Source organism: Culex quinquefasciatus, chromosome 3 (genome assembly GCF_015732765.1).
Source record: "Culex quinquefasciatus strain JHB chromosome 3, VPISU_Cqui_1.0_pri_paternal, whole genome shotgun sequence".
NCBI lineage: Eukaryota > Metazoa > Arthropoda > Insecta > Diptera > Culicidae > Culex > Culex quinquefasciatus.
The window spans coordinates 103,111,706-103,127,131 of NC_051863.1; the positions used below are offsets into that span (position 1 = coordinate 103,111,706).

General features: G+C 40.8%; 1 protein-coding gene and 1 long non-coding RNA gene across 2 annotated transcripts in view; one reads left to right on the forward strand and one right to left on the reverse strand.

The window, feature by feature from the left end:
• LOC6052621 (protein kintoun) overlaps positions 1-15,426 on the forward strand; it is a 54,323-nt gene that overhangs the window by 8,163 nt on the left and 30,734 nt on the right. The window lies entirely within an intron of this gene.
• On the reverse strand, positions 9,296-10,474 carry LOC119768717. Its single transcript, XR_005278181.1, has 4 exons — positions 10,426-10,474; positions 9,877-10,132; positions 9,647-9,786; positions 9,296-9,580 (listed from the first exon to the last, which is right to left on the reverse strand). It is a non-coding gene; the product is annotated as an uncharacterized LOC119768717 (long non-coding RNA).

Below are 15,426 nucleotides of genomic sequence, written 5' to 3' on the forward strand. Positions count from 1 at the left end.
AACGGTGCACTTTATCAAAAATTTACTGAAGTACTTTTTGATTGCAAATTCGATTTTACATCGAAAAATGAAGTTGAAAAATTTTTGCGACCAATATTTCGATTTTTTGAAAAAAATCTGTATTGATTCAAAAAGTCATATCTCGGTCAAAGATTTTTTGCCCATTCTGGAAATTTCTGAAAAGTTGGCATTTCATGTCAAAAAATAAAAATAGTGTTTTTTTGCAAATCAAGTTTAAGTGACAAAAAGTTAAATTAAAAATCACCAAATTTTTTTTACCGTGTATCATTTTTTCAGTGTAGTCCATATCCATACCTACAACTTTGCCGAAGACACCAAATCGATCAAAAAATTCCTTCAAAAGATACAGATTTTTGAATTTTCACATATCATTTTTGTATGGACAGCTGCCAAATTTGCATGGAAAATTATATGGACAAACTAATGATGCAAAATGGCTTCTTTGGGCATACCGAAGGCACAAAAAAAGTTTCAGCCGGATTAAAAAATACAAAAAAAATCGAATGACCGAAATCTCAGAGAATTGCTCTTTTACGAATGATATCGTTCTCAGTGTTTTCACGAACACTTTTCCAGAGTTATTTTTTTATTGAAAAGGTCCTATAACATGTGAAACACATGTTTATAGGACTTTTAAAAAAACTTAACATGCTTATAGGACTTTTAAAAAAAACTCTAGATTTGTTAATTCAAATGTTCAAAGGTTTTCACAAGTTTTAGAAAGCTTTTGGATCTTTTAATAAATAAATAAATATATTTAGTAAGGAATGTCTAAAAGAACAATTCTAGAGTGTTTTTTTAAAGGTCCTATTATTAAAAGTTAAATTAAAATGTCTAATTAACAAAAGCTTTGACCAAATCAAAAAAGCAATTCAACGTTCAAAAATTCGTCAGCTGTGTGCTATCTTGTGACATAGACCATTTTGGTCGAAAATGAGTTAATGATGACGTTTTGCTATACTTAACAAACACTACAAGATGTTTTAACCCGATTTTGGAAACCCCCCAGGTCAAGTATAAAATAGATTTTATTTTGAAAAAATCATCGAAAATTCAATTTTTACTCAAAAACCTGACCTTTTTGAAAAAATCTAATGATGGGAATGGATTCAGCAGACAAAAGTACATTAAAAATGATCAATTAGACTGACGAGACATCGACATTTAGTCATCTCTGAGTCATACTTTAGCATAAAATAGATTTTATTTTGAAAAAACATCGAAAATTCAATTTTTACTCAAAAACCTGACCTTTTTGAAAAAATCTTATGATAGGAATGGATTCAGCAGACAAAATTACATGAAATATGATCAATTAGATTACCGAGACAAACTTATTCAACGTTCTGCAAAGCATTTTTGATTTTTATTATTGATACCCCAGCATAATTTGACTTGCATGCAAGTTGGAAAAACTTGAATGAGAATCAACTGAAAATATAATTTTAAAATGGCTATAAATATGCGTAGAAACAATCAAATTTTAAAAACCAGGGGTGTTTCAGAAAAGGGAAAACGTGAACTATAAGATACATGTATTGGTTTAGTTGTTTATTCAATAGTTCTTTTGTAAAATAGTCGACAAAGTAGCTAATTTTGGCCTAAACTAACATTTCAAACGGGTGTATCTCAAAATTGGGACCATTTGGAGCAATTTTGGACCCGGATTCGGATTCAGCAGGCAAAATTCTACTAGGAACACATGTACTCGTCTCAGAGACAAGAAACATTTGATTTTTTGTTGAACTGTATAATTTTATGAACAAAAATCTGTTTTTTTTTTTTCATTTTTACCTACTATTTAGATATCGAGAAATTAAAAGTGCAACATGGAGTTAAACTTTCTGTCAAGCTGCTGTGAAGGTTTCCATGAAAGCTGCAATAGTTTAACTCCATGTTACCGGCTCACATCTCTCTTTTTAATTTCTCGATATATTTCGTTAAAAAAACATGTAAACTAAGTTAACTAAATACAGTATGTAAAAAAAGTATTTACACCCCTTGTGCACTATGCACATTTTGTGATAAAACATGTAAAAAGTATAAAGTTAGACACGAACCTAGTACTACGTTTTGTTCAGAAACTCATGCAAAACATTTTGCTACAAAAAGCTCATGAAAAGATGATTTCTATAAAAAGTTACATAACAAATACTATTACGAAAATAAAAAATGTGCAAAAAAAGTTTGTACACCTTTCGAAAAATTAACATAAATAATGTTATTTGTTGACAAATCACCATAAATCCAGTCTCCCAACTCCAAATAGGCCTCCTTGACTGATTAAAAAAATAATTTGGATTGAATATTAAGTTTACTAACTAGCTACTTAACAACGTGAGTTTTATAGAAAACCTGGATGTTTGGGTATCAAAAGATCGGTAATTTTATGCCCTTTCCGATTCCACATAGGTTGTCTTGTGAATCGTGGACCGGTTCGGATGCCGGCGGATTTTCCTACGACGTAATTCCGGGTTGGTACGAAATTCCAACGAAAAATCTATTCTATCGATACAAATACCCCCAAAACGGTGTTATACCCACACCAAAATGTTTATTTAGCAATTCTATGGTAATATATTGACATTTAGGGGAGGGGGAAGCGTGAGCGCAGATGGAATCGACAAAAAGTATCTACATCCCGGATACGTTCCGAGATCACCAGTGCGAACCCGTTCCGGTACTTCCGGTGCCACGACCAGTGACACATCAACATCCGCCAACATCCCCATCAGGAACGAGTTCCAGATGCTGAGCGACGACGAAGAAAACAACAACACCGACGGTAGCAGCACTTCCGACGACGACGACGATGACGGGCGTGCACGACGCCAAAAAAAGAACAATTCTCCAAAGGAACGTAGACCACCTCCAATTTTTGTTTTGGACACGTTGGCGGACGATGTTGACGAGTTGCTGGAAGGCCTCGGATATTGTCTGAAAATCGGTAAGTCGTCAGTGCAAGTTTACACTTTTGACAAAAAGAACTTCGAACTGGTTGTGGAGAAATTGAAGCGTCAAAACTTCAAGTTTTACACATTCGACCCCGTGCAGAAGACTGCCGTTAAGGTCGTTTTGCAGGGGTACCAAGACCGCCCGATCTCCGACCTAAAGAAGGACCTCTCGGGTGCTGGCATAACGCCGCGTGACATAAAAGTCCTCTCTCGGAAGACAACAGTAACACCCTGTACCTGTTGTACTTCGACCGCGGCACCGTCAAAATTCAAGACCTGCGGCGAACTAAGGCGTTGGACGGGTTTTGGGTAAACTGGCGGTTCTACTCAAAGAACCCGTCGAACGCAGTACAATGCCACCGTTGCCAGAAATTCGGCCACGGCTCGCGGAACTGCAACCTCCCGCCCCGCTGTGTGAAGTGCGGTGAATCACACCTCTCTGAGGCGTGTGCACTGCCGTGCAAAGCGGACTTGGGGGACAAGGCAGAGCAAACGAAGGCGCGCATCAAGTGCGCCAACTGCGGAGGTAACCATACCAGCAACTACCGTGGATGCAGCGCACTGAAAAACTACCTCGAGGAGCAGGAAAAGAGGAAGAAGAAAGCAGCAGCGTCCCACCCTCCTCAGCGAAGTACGAGCGAAACCGTGCCGGCAGCTGGTCATCGTACGGTTCCAGCGGACAACTCAGCGTTCCCTCCTGGATGGGGGCGATCGTTCGCCAGCGTGGTCGCTGCCGGCAGTGGCAATACAGCCCAGCAAGAAGTTACCGGAGAAGATCTCTTTACCCTGCCAGAGTTCTTTGCTCTCGCAGGGGAGATGATGACGCGGTCTCGGACCTGCCGTAACAAGGCGGAGCAATTCCTGCCCTTGGGGAGCTGATGATCAAGCACATCTATAAAGGATAAAAACTGTGATGAACATGAGCATGAGCATGAGAGACCACCCATGGTTGTCCTTCTCCGTTGCTGAACAGGACCGTAATATCCTATCAACACAACCGGTCATACGCTTCAACGATCAAATAATGTTTCCTTATCAACAGCATGCATGAATGCGCTGAAAAGATAAAACATCACGATCATCAAAACTAGAACCGTTGCTAATAGGAAACAGTCGTTGGCCACCAACGGCGCTCGCCATGTCAGTTTGTAGATCTCGAGGGAATGGGACGGGAATGTTAGTTAGCACAGGCTGCTACCAAGGGTGGGTTCTATACGATATCCACACCCCCGCGTGTGCCGGAAAACTACTTCTACTTGGGATTTTGTTAGTGGGAAAGGGTAATGGCCAATGGATTCATCATAGAGGATGATGATGTGGCCCAATAATCAATGAATTTCGTTGAGTGATAGGGTGATGTATTATGTATTCTCAAGGCAAACAATCGGATGATGCGGATGAGACCATTCCCGGTTATTTGGTGTTGAGTTTAGCATAAATGATTCAATCTTAGACAGCCGGCTGTGGAAAGATAGAATCAAAATTATGTGTAATTAAAAGGAGAAATATTATACTCAGCGTAACACATTTACGTAGAGTTGACCTGAGACTATTTATACTTTTAAGTTTTTATAAGATGAGCGACCAATTAATTACTGTAATGCTACCCAAGCAGCAATTATTGTTGCCAAGCCTTATTTGCAACTAATTCAAAGCAATCCAAAATTGCTGAGGTAACATATTCGCAACACTTCTGGCGACAAAAAAAGCGCACGACAACAACGCGATTGGCAACAATAGCCAGATAGTTGTGAACGTGTTGCAGCAATGTTTCCTATGCGATGCTTATTTATTTAGGAGAATTTGATAGTGTTGCAAAAATGTTACAAATATGTTGCAAATATGTCACCAGTTTGGTGAAAATTTTGGTTGCGTTTGAAAACAAACGTGCAACCTAAATGATTTCAAGCGCAACAAACTTCTAATTAATATTGCAATAAAAATGTTTCCGCTTTGGTTTCGCTGCAAACCAAAAATGGACAAGTCTAAAAAAATAACCCTGTAGTCATTTTCGCCAACAATAAACAAATTAGTTTTCTTAAATATAAAGAAGGATTAAGTCTATGGCCATTTCAAGTTTACCGAGTGAAATTGCATTCTACTCCTGATTTTTTTATGCGCCTTCAATATTTCTAAAATTTGCTGTCTATTTTAGAACCATTTTAATATCAAAATCAAAAAAATTAGCTGATTTATCTGAAAACTGCCAGAGTTTACATTAAACCTACGCAGAATTTCAATTATCTATCCAAACAATATAAATAAGTCGGTTAAATAGCTGTAAATTGATTTATGATGTCATTTTTCACATTGTACCATCATGGCGCTTTGGATGTACAGGGGTGTATTCAGGAATGTTTATAAAATTAGGTGTAATAAAATTGTTGTTTTTTATGAAAACATAGTTTTTCTCAGGAATCAAGGGTAAATTCTAAAATGTATTACAAATCATTTTTAAGGGAAGGGTAGTTTGTAGTTTTTCAACTACAAATCGATGCCTCTGTGCTCTCTTGTACTAAGCTTGCTGGTTATCTAGTTAGCATAAGAGAGCACAGAGGCATCGATTTATTAATGATGCGGTGATTTTAGATAATAAATTTTATAAATAGTGCTACATTGTTTACACATTTATTACATTTATGGAAATTTGTTGTGATTGTTATTTCCTTCACTTTTGTTTAAAGTTTACTTTTTTTTGGCATAATTCAAAACCATGCTCAAAAAATTAACCTGTAACTTAAGAATAGGAAAATTTGATAGGGTTTTGAGAAACTGAGAAGATGTACATTTTGTGAAATGTTTAAATAACGAATAGGTCCAAACAATACCTAAAATTTCGAATAATCAACTGATATACGTTTTTCTTTTTTCTACATTGAAACAACGATATTTTTTTTTCAAATTTGGCCAGGCTTTCAAAAACTTTGAGCACCTCTACTGTCCTACAGCCTCCTACTAGAGTGCTCTACTGTCCAATTTTTAATTTAATATTTTTTTTCGCGATGGCATTTTGAGCAACTTTTGTTCTACGAAAAACTTTAAGTCTCTTGTTTTATGTTTTTCTTGTTTATTTTTTAGTATTTATATTTGCATTTATCTTGTTGAGTTTATGTTTGTTTCTGATAGTATTAGGCTTATTCTACCACTTCCTATCATTACCATTTGTCTATATAGTTTTTTTCGTGTTTCTACAACCATTTTTCAGTTTTTTTCTTGTTTTTCACATTTTCTACTATAGAATAATACCATTACCATTAAAATTGTTTGAAAAAGCGTAGAGGCACAGTCTGAGACAATACAAAAATTACTGCATGCTTCTTTTTGCCAAAAATATTGGAAATTTTAGTGAAAATCCCAGCCAAAGTTGACCCCACAATTTTTTTAAAGTAGTTTTTTTTTAAAGTAGACCCCAACAATTTTTTGAAAGTATTGGCAAAGTCAGTTTTAGATCGTAGCCCGCTAAGAGTGTAACGGTAGAGGGTTGAGCCATTTTCTTTACGAAATCGGCGGATTTTGTGAATTTTTATTTTTTATATTTTATGCTTCGGTTGAAACTGTTTAGGAGCTTCCTTTTGACTGTAACTAAAAGTCTTCGTACATTGCCAACTGTCCACACAAAAAAAAATGTAAATATTCTAAAATCTGCACATAGATCCACTTCGGTCTAAACGTCAAGAGATAAAAAAATAACAGAAGTTCCGAATCAAGCCTCCTTATTACGGTCCTGTTAATTTTCATTCCAGCAGCTAAAAACCTGTAAACTATGTTTTAAAAATGTTGCAAAAACGATTCAGGTACGTTTCCAAACCTCTAAGCTGCTCTTATTTTGTGCAATGTTGTTGTGACAATACAGCAACATTAATTTCTGACGACGTTATTTTACGTTGTATTTTTGTTGCCACCGCAACATTGCTAGAGCTGTCAAACATAATTAATCAATAACAGCAATTAAACGGGATTCAGATTCAGACAAAGAAATACAGACATTGTGATCTTATTTATTCAAAATCTTTTATTAATTTCAACCGTGGTTAAAAAGACGACCAATTTCTAATAACGCTCATCCAGTGCTTATCGATAAAATGCATCTCCCGGCTGGGACTGGCTCGCTTTTTCTTGATTGAGCTGTCGCGCAGCAGCTGCTTCCGTTCCTGACCAAACTGGTCCTGCTTGGATTGGGAACCGAGGCATTACCTTCGACTCTGGTAATAAAATCTTGATGAACTCGTTGTGAACTTCGAGTTTCCTGTTAAACAATCGCCTCCCGGACTTCCACCTTGTTTTTCACCTTTTCTTCCTGCTTGCTTTACAGCGTGACAATCTCCTAGACTTTCTCCCGCGGAGAATGAGTGACCATTCCGTTCTCGACGATTATTTCAGAGGATTTTCAGCGGCATCATTCCTGTTCCTTTATCCTTGGTCCACCGAATTCAGTTTTTTTTTGTGGCGGTGGCTTTTGAAACGACGAGCGGTTGTCGTTCCAATGTTTACAATGAATTAAATTACTCAAGCTGTTGGTTAATTTTCTATCTCAAAATTATTGTTATAATTATGTTGCCGAAACATTTCTAAAGCAATAATTTCAAGAGCGTGAATTTCTAATCGTAAAAAGATGCTGCAACGAAATAACGTCGCTAAAACATAATTGTTACATCGTTTGCAAGATTGTTGCAGTTTTGCTTTCTGATCCCTAGTTGCAACTTAAATTGGACTTAGTCATTTTTAGCATGTTGCGTGTTGCTACTTGGGTAAAATGTGATTTCGCGGGAAACGAATTGTCAAATATAATTTATATTATGCTAACGCAATTAAGAACGAATTTTCCCATGAAACAATCGCGAGTCATAGAACAAAGAAACCCGACTGACTAACGAGAAAGACGATCGCGATATTTGAACTTTACAATCTAACTAAGAAGAAAAAAAAGCCACGTCAATAGAAAGGAAAAGACAAACATACAGGTCACAAAACACAAAACACAAAACGGACTGCCTCAACTGTCATCGTGACAACCAGAGCCAGCCGCACCTTCACACCCACACTCCATGTACTAACCCGACAAACTCACCGACGCGAACGCCGCGAAAAAACATGCGACCCGACGGATAGGTCCCAAAACGGACTGGCTCAACTGTCATTTTTCAACCAGAGCCAGCCGCACGACCCGACGGACAAGCATCGCAAAACGGACTGGCTCAACTCTAGAGTAAATTTTCAAAAGGTCCTATGTGCAAAAACCTCAATCTGAGTAAATTAATGTCAAAGTTTTGCTGGACATTTTTAAATCCCATTTAAACAAGGTTGGGTATTTTTCAATTCTAAAAACGCACAAATGGACCTAGAATGATGCTTTTTATGTGTACTTAACGGGAACTATCAAAAGTCTTGTTTAAACTTATTTCTGAATAAATTTGTTGCATACGACCTTTGAGTGCACATAGGACACGCTTCATAGAACTTTTTTTGCAGATAGGATTTCTACATTGGAGCAAATGTGTGCAGCATTGCACATAGGACTTTTCTTAATTATATTTAAATCTCTATTTAAAAAGAACAACTTTTTTATAACAACTATGTTCGCCCAATCCTCGCGCAACGTGCAGGCAACAGCTGATTGAGAACATGAAATGTTTCAATGCTTCCAGCGTGAGAGAGAGAAACCGTTAGGAGAGAAAACAACCAACCCGCGCTCTCGTAAACCCAAACGTAAACATCTGTCGGATAGGTGCTTGCAATTTAACTTACACGACAATGTAAACAATCTTTGTTTGGGTGCGGATAGGACTTTTCAGATATTTCTGGTTTTACATTTTTTTTATTGATTTTTTAGTCAAAGAAGTGCTAAAATCTTACTGAAGGCTGATTAACTAGAGTTCAGGTAAGTTTTTCTGTTAAAATACAGCGATGGTAGTGGTTTGCAACCTTGTTTGCAACCTGAAATTCGTACATTTTTTGATGACAATATTTTTTTTCAGAATCTGCTTAACTGGTTTTGAGGATACATCAGCAACGGCGAGAACAAAACCGAGTTGATCTCGCTGCACAGAAAAAAAAATCGTGGTAATATTACATCTGGGAAGGGGTACATTTTTTATGTCAGAAAAAATGTTTAATTTTACCTCTAAAAATGTGTAAATTTACCTCATATATGATGGAAATTTACCCCATATAAGATGAAAATTTCCCCAAGAAAATGATGAAATTTACCAAGGAATAAGCAAAATTGTATCTTAAAATGTGTAAATTGAGGCTAGATATCGAATTGTCATTTAAATTAGACGAAACGTAAACACAGTATAATTTCGGTTTAACCTTTATATTTTAAAACTTAATGATTATTTTGTGGGCGTTCAGCGCAGCCAGCTAGCTCGAACGCTCTCATGGTGTTGTGGAAGGCGCAAATGACCCTGAAATGCGGTGTTGGTCATCATGTGTCGCTGGGTGCTAGAGCTGAAGATCCTCAGCATAATCTTATCGTTGGTGCAGGCTCAAGCTCCGGAAAGGATGATCAAATATTGCAGTTGGACGAGTTGCTTCCGGGTCGGTTAAACTTGAAGGTGAAGGTGAAGCTCCACCGCTTTTTTCGAAGAAGCGCTTCTTTGATCCTGGGGGTAGAAATATTAATATTAGTTGAAGCCTGTCAAAACTTTTGGCAAAATCGTATAACCTACCGTAGCCACATCAATTCAATCGCACTTAGCCGGGAAATGATGCTGGTAAGCGAGTTACGGGGGATTCCGTGGTACGACGGGTGGATTTTGTTGAATTACCCGGGACGACTCCTCGCTCCGGATGATTGGTGCAGCTTCATCTAATTCCGTGGGGAGAAAAACAAAATCATGTTAAACGAGTGTTAACCATTGATTTTTAAAGCTGTCACTTGCGCGACTCGACTACTAACCTCCAGCACCTTTTTGAAGCTCTCCTAAGGTTTCACTTAATCCGGATGATTTTCTTGTTTCGAGATGCCGCCACCGTCCGAAAGTGGCAGTTCCGGTTGCTGCGGGACCGGTAAGCTGGGGATTGTCGGAACGGTTTGATCCAAGGAGTTCCAGTCATCGACCAGCTTGAAGCACATCAATTTGACGGGAGTGAGCGCTCTTTTCGACGTTTTCCGGGCGCATGCAACACAAGTGGGTAAATCCTGCTTGAAATTCCTGCGAGAATAAATATTAAATTACTAAAATGATTCAACGCCATTACTAATCCTACGGTTAGGACAGTTTGACCATTTCCAGTGACTTCCGTCGGAATCTTTTCTGTCACCATCCAGAAAAGGATCAGGAGGAGATGTGCCCTGTTTTTTCTCGAATCTTCCCTTGTCGAAACTTTTCCAATTGGAAAGGATAATGACTGCTTGTACCAGTACTTGTAGTCACTTGCATACTCAATTTGGACCGTTCCGGCTAGAAAAATTCTCGAAGCACTTAAATTCACTGATTTAACTCACCAAATTTTCTGCAGCAACTGCAAACTTGCATTTTCAAAGCAAAACAAAACAAAGCGTTTGACAGTTGTCAAATAAGGTGACGAAAGTTTGGTTCGAAACGCTGTTGTATGCAATATTGCATCGAAATTGTCGAAAAATTACACCTTCCATCGAAATATTAATACATTTTCAGAGTAAAATGTGTTAGGCAAATTTTTTAGTGGCGATTCATCTAAAACAGATGTAATATTACACCTTCTTTTTTTAAACATTTTATTTTAAAGCTTCCATTTTTACACAATTTTTTGCTGTGTGGCCGGAACAAGAAGCGCAGGAACGACGACCCTCCAAGCTGGAGACTTCAGGTAAAAAGAAAATGAGCAAGCAACCACTTGGCTGCCGTGTCCCACTGAAAATTTTTGCTCGAACCTCGACTAAATTCAAGCTCGATCTCGAGCCAAAATTCTCAGTGTGAGGTAAGTTTAATTTGGAGGATTGCGTTATTTTAGTTTTGAATTAATGAGGAGTTTTGGTTTTAGGTGGCGTGAGGGCGCTTTGCTGACGGCCGTTACGAGCAAAGTGTGGCACCTGCGGCTCAAGCATTACCATCCGGACCAGGTTGCCAGCAAGTACGAGGTGGATCCGCCGCACTACGAGAAAAAGTAAAACATCCTCCCTCATCCGGTGTCGCTAAACGTGGAGAAGAAGCACACACCGGTGAAACGAAGGCACGAGGGCAAGCAAAGAAGAGTGAGAAGAAGGATTTGAATGCGGCTCCGCCACCGCCACCTTCTACTAGTGAGAAGAAACCAGCGACGCCGGACCCGACGAAGGTCGTTGTCGTGGACATTAAAAAGTAGGTTAAGGAGGCGAAGATTGACCTGAGGAAGCTGGTGGGGGACTATAAGCGTTTAAGGATGGCAAGAAGAGCAGTTGCAGTTCTAGCGATAAGCACTCGTCGTCGTCTTCGTCGTCTCACAAAAATCACAGCAGGAGTGGCGGAAGCAGCAGTAGTAAGAAGGACAAGCACCGGTAGAACGGCGAGCGGGACAAGAATAAATACCGGGATCGGCGGGAGAGGGAAAACGACCGTTACCCACTCGTCGTCGTCCTCGGATTGGCGTACACACAGCGGAGCAAGTAGCCGGCGGGAATCGACCTCGTACGTTACGAAGGACACGGAGGTCGGCGGCAACGTCGTGAGCGTTCCAGCTCCGATGGTTCTACCCGCCGCGGCTGAATTGAAATTTAGGAGAACGTCCCGGAAGCGACCGTAGACGCGGTGGTCGGTGCATCACGTCGTTGACATAAACTGTTGAAAAACTGTCCCAAAGTTTTTTTCCAAACTCTGCTCTGCTCCACCGAGCGATCGACGTAAACAAGATGGCTTGTGAGTTAAAAACAGTTGGTTAAGTCTAGCACAACTTTTTTTTATCAAATTTTGTTTTAATAAATAGAAATGATTTGGTAACATAGATACAATTGAAAAAACCTTGTTATTTGGCGGGCGTGGCGACGCCGCTGCTGATGACTTTCGTCGCTGGTGGAACCGGTTACTGCGACGTTGGAAAGCTGCTGCTGCTGTTAATGGGCTTCGGTGAAGGTTTCGACGCGGGCTTTGGGCAGGTCGGTGGCAACGGAGAAAGGGGCGCCATCGGTGGTAGCGGTGGAGATTGCTGGGCTTACTCTTCGGACGTTGGTGGCAATGGGAACAGCATTTCCGTACTGATCTTGTCCCCGTCGGTCAAGATAGTCGTTTCCATTGCGACGCAGACGACTTCGTCATTGCAATTATTACAGTCTCGTAATTGCTGTTCGCGGTCACATCCTCCGTGTTGACGACTTCCTCGATGATGGCTTGGTCATCGACGACCACCACGTCTACGGCAGCTTCCGGGACGTTCTTCCGCCGAGGTCGATTCTCGCAGGATATTGTGGTTTCGGAAATAAATCGAATTTTCGCGGCGACTCATCTGACACTACGCTCCGCAAACTGATCAAATCTTATTCTGAGTGCAACGAGATGTTGTGTTGAACGCGAGGTTAAACGTCACTGAAAAACAATTTGGCGCTCTGGCACCAAACCGAAACGAACGATTTCCACTCTCGCCGCACTTTTTCTCTCCGCATTTTCTGTCTAACTAAAAAAGTATCAGTGCTTGCGTGTTGCCGTCGGAGATTTTGGATGATGATGTTTGCCATTAATGCAAGTAAAAAAATAGTACACATTTCATTTTGGTTTTTATTAAATCAGCCGAAAACCGCCGGCAATCATTTTCGTCAGTCAGAACAAGATGGAGGAATCACAACAGACTTGGCTTACACACTGATCGTATAATACCAAATTAAGCTTGACAGAAAAAGGCGGAGAGAAAAAGTGCGGCGAGAGTGGAAATCGCTCGTTTCTATTTAGTGCCAGAGCGACAATACATGATCCGCTTTGCAGATGCCGATCCGAGGACGACGACGAGTAGGAAAGCTTTCGGTGGCGTTCCTCGTGGTGGTGCTTCGAGGACGACGAACTCGACGATTTACCCGAAGAAGAACTGTGCTTGTGCAGGTGACGCCAACGTCAACGGTGACGTTCCACCGACCGATGAACTATAACCACGACAATAACAGTCCTCAAAACCAGTTCAGTAGATTCTGAAAAAAAAAAATAATGTAATTAATCAAAAATGTACGGATTGCTGGTTTCAATCCGCTACCACCGCAGTATTTCAACAGAAGAACTTACCTGAATTCAAGTTAATCAGCCTTCAACAAGGTTCTAGCACTTCTTTGGCAAAAAAATCATTTAAAAAAATTAAAAACTAGAAAAATCTGAAAAGTCCTATCCGCACCCAAACAAAGATTGTTTACATTGTCGTGTAAGTTAAATTGCAAGCACCTATCCGACAGATGTTTACGTTTGGGTTTACGAGAGCGCGGGTTGGTTGTTTTTCTCTCCTAACGGTTTCTCTCTCTCACGCTGGAAGCATTGAAACATTTCATGCTCTCAATCAGCTGTTGCCTACACGTTGCGCGAGAATTGGGCGAACTTGAAGATTGCAAAATATTTTTGTTTTAGGGTTTCATAAAAAACGACTTATAAATATTTTTAAATTAGCAAAATAACCATGTACATAGGTCGTTTTGATATGGGCGTATATGCATCATGACCAAAAAAGTTTATAGATGGCACATAGGTTGATTTGCTACAGTTCTATGTGCACGTTTGACTCGAAAGCACATAGGACTCCCAAGTGGTAAAACGACCTATATTTATTTGAGGTAGAATTTTTTGAGAGTGGTTTTAGGTTGTTTTGTTTTTTATCAATAACTTGAAAAATAAAAGGCTTTTAAGAAATCGGATCAGCGGATAGTGTAGCTTCCGGCTTGCAGAATGTCATGCAATAAATAACTCAGTTTGCTTATTTTGTCGCATAGGACCTTTTGAAAATTTACTCTAGAACTGTCATTTTTCAACCAGAGCCAGCCGCACCTTCACACACACACGCGCGCACTCACCCGACAAACTCACCAACGACGAACGACGCGAAAAAACATGCGACCCGACGGACAGGCATCACAAAACGGACTGGCTCAACTGTCATTTTTCAACCAGAGCCAGCCGCACCTTCACACACACACGAGCGCACTCACCCGACAAACTCACCGACGACAAACGCCGCGAAAAACATGCGACCCGACGGACAGGCATCACAAAACGGACTGGCTCAACTGTCATTTTTCAACCCGAGCCAGCCGCACCTTCACACACACACGCGCGCACTCACCCGACAAACTCACCGACGACGAACGACGCGAAAAACATGCGACCCGACGGACAGGCATCACAAAACGGACTGGCTCAACTGTCATTTTTCAACCCGAGCCAGCCGCACCTTCACACACACACGCGCGCACTCACCCGACAAACTCACCGACGACGAACGACGCGAAAAAACATGCGACCCGACGGACAGGCATCACAAAACGGACTGGCTCAACTGTCATTTTTCAACCAGAGCCAGTCGCACCTTCACACACACACTCCACGTACTAACCCGACAAACTCACCGACGACGAACGCCGCTAAAAAACATGCGACCCGACGGACAAGCATCGCAAAACGGACTGGCTCAACTGATATTTTTCAACCAGAGCTAGCCGCACCTTCACACACACACGCGCGCACTCACCCGACAAACTCACCGACGACGAACGACGCGAAAAACATGCGACCCGACGGACAGGCATCACAAAACGGACTGGCTCAACTGTCATTTTTCAACCCGAGCCAGCCGCACCTTCACACACACACGCGCGCACTCACCCGACAAACTCACCGACGACGAACGACGCGAAAAAACATGCGACCCGACGGACAAGCATCGCAAAACGGACTGGCTCAACTGTCATTTTTCAACCAGAGCTAGCCGCACCTTCACACACACACGCGCGCACTCACCCGACAAACTCACCGACGACGAACGACGCGAAAAACATGCGACCCGACGGACAGGCATCACAAAACGGACTGGCTCAACTGTCATTTTTCAACCCGAGCCAGCCGCACCTTCACACACACACGCGCGCACTCACCCGACAAACTCACCGACGACGAACGACGCGAAAAAACATGCGACCCGACGGACAGGCATCACAAAACGGACTGGCTCAACTGTCATTTTTCAACCAGAGCCAGTCGCACCTTCACACACACACTCCACGTACTAACCCGACAAACTCACCGACGACGAACGCCGCTAAAAAACATGCGACCCGACGGACAAGCATCGCAAAACCTATAAAGGATAAAAAACTGTGATCTAGTTTTAAGCTTTTTCTATTTCTATCCCCTTTCCCTTGCAATTTTAGCAAGTTTTTTTTTATTTTTTTCGTACTCTTGGTGACACCTTTATTTGCAAGCAATAACTGTTCCAAAATGGATTATGATGTAACACACAGCTGTAAGGAACTCCAAAACTCTGTTATGTAGGGGAGAGTGGGGAGACTTGATCCCCGGGGACACTTGAT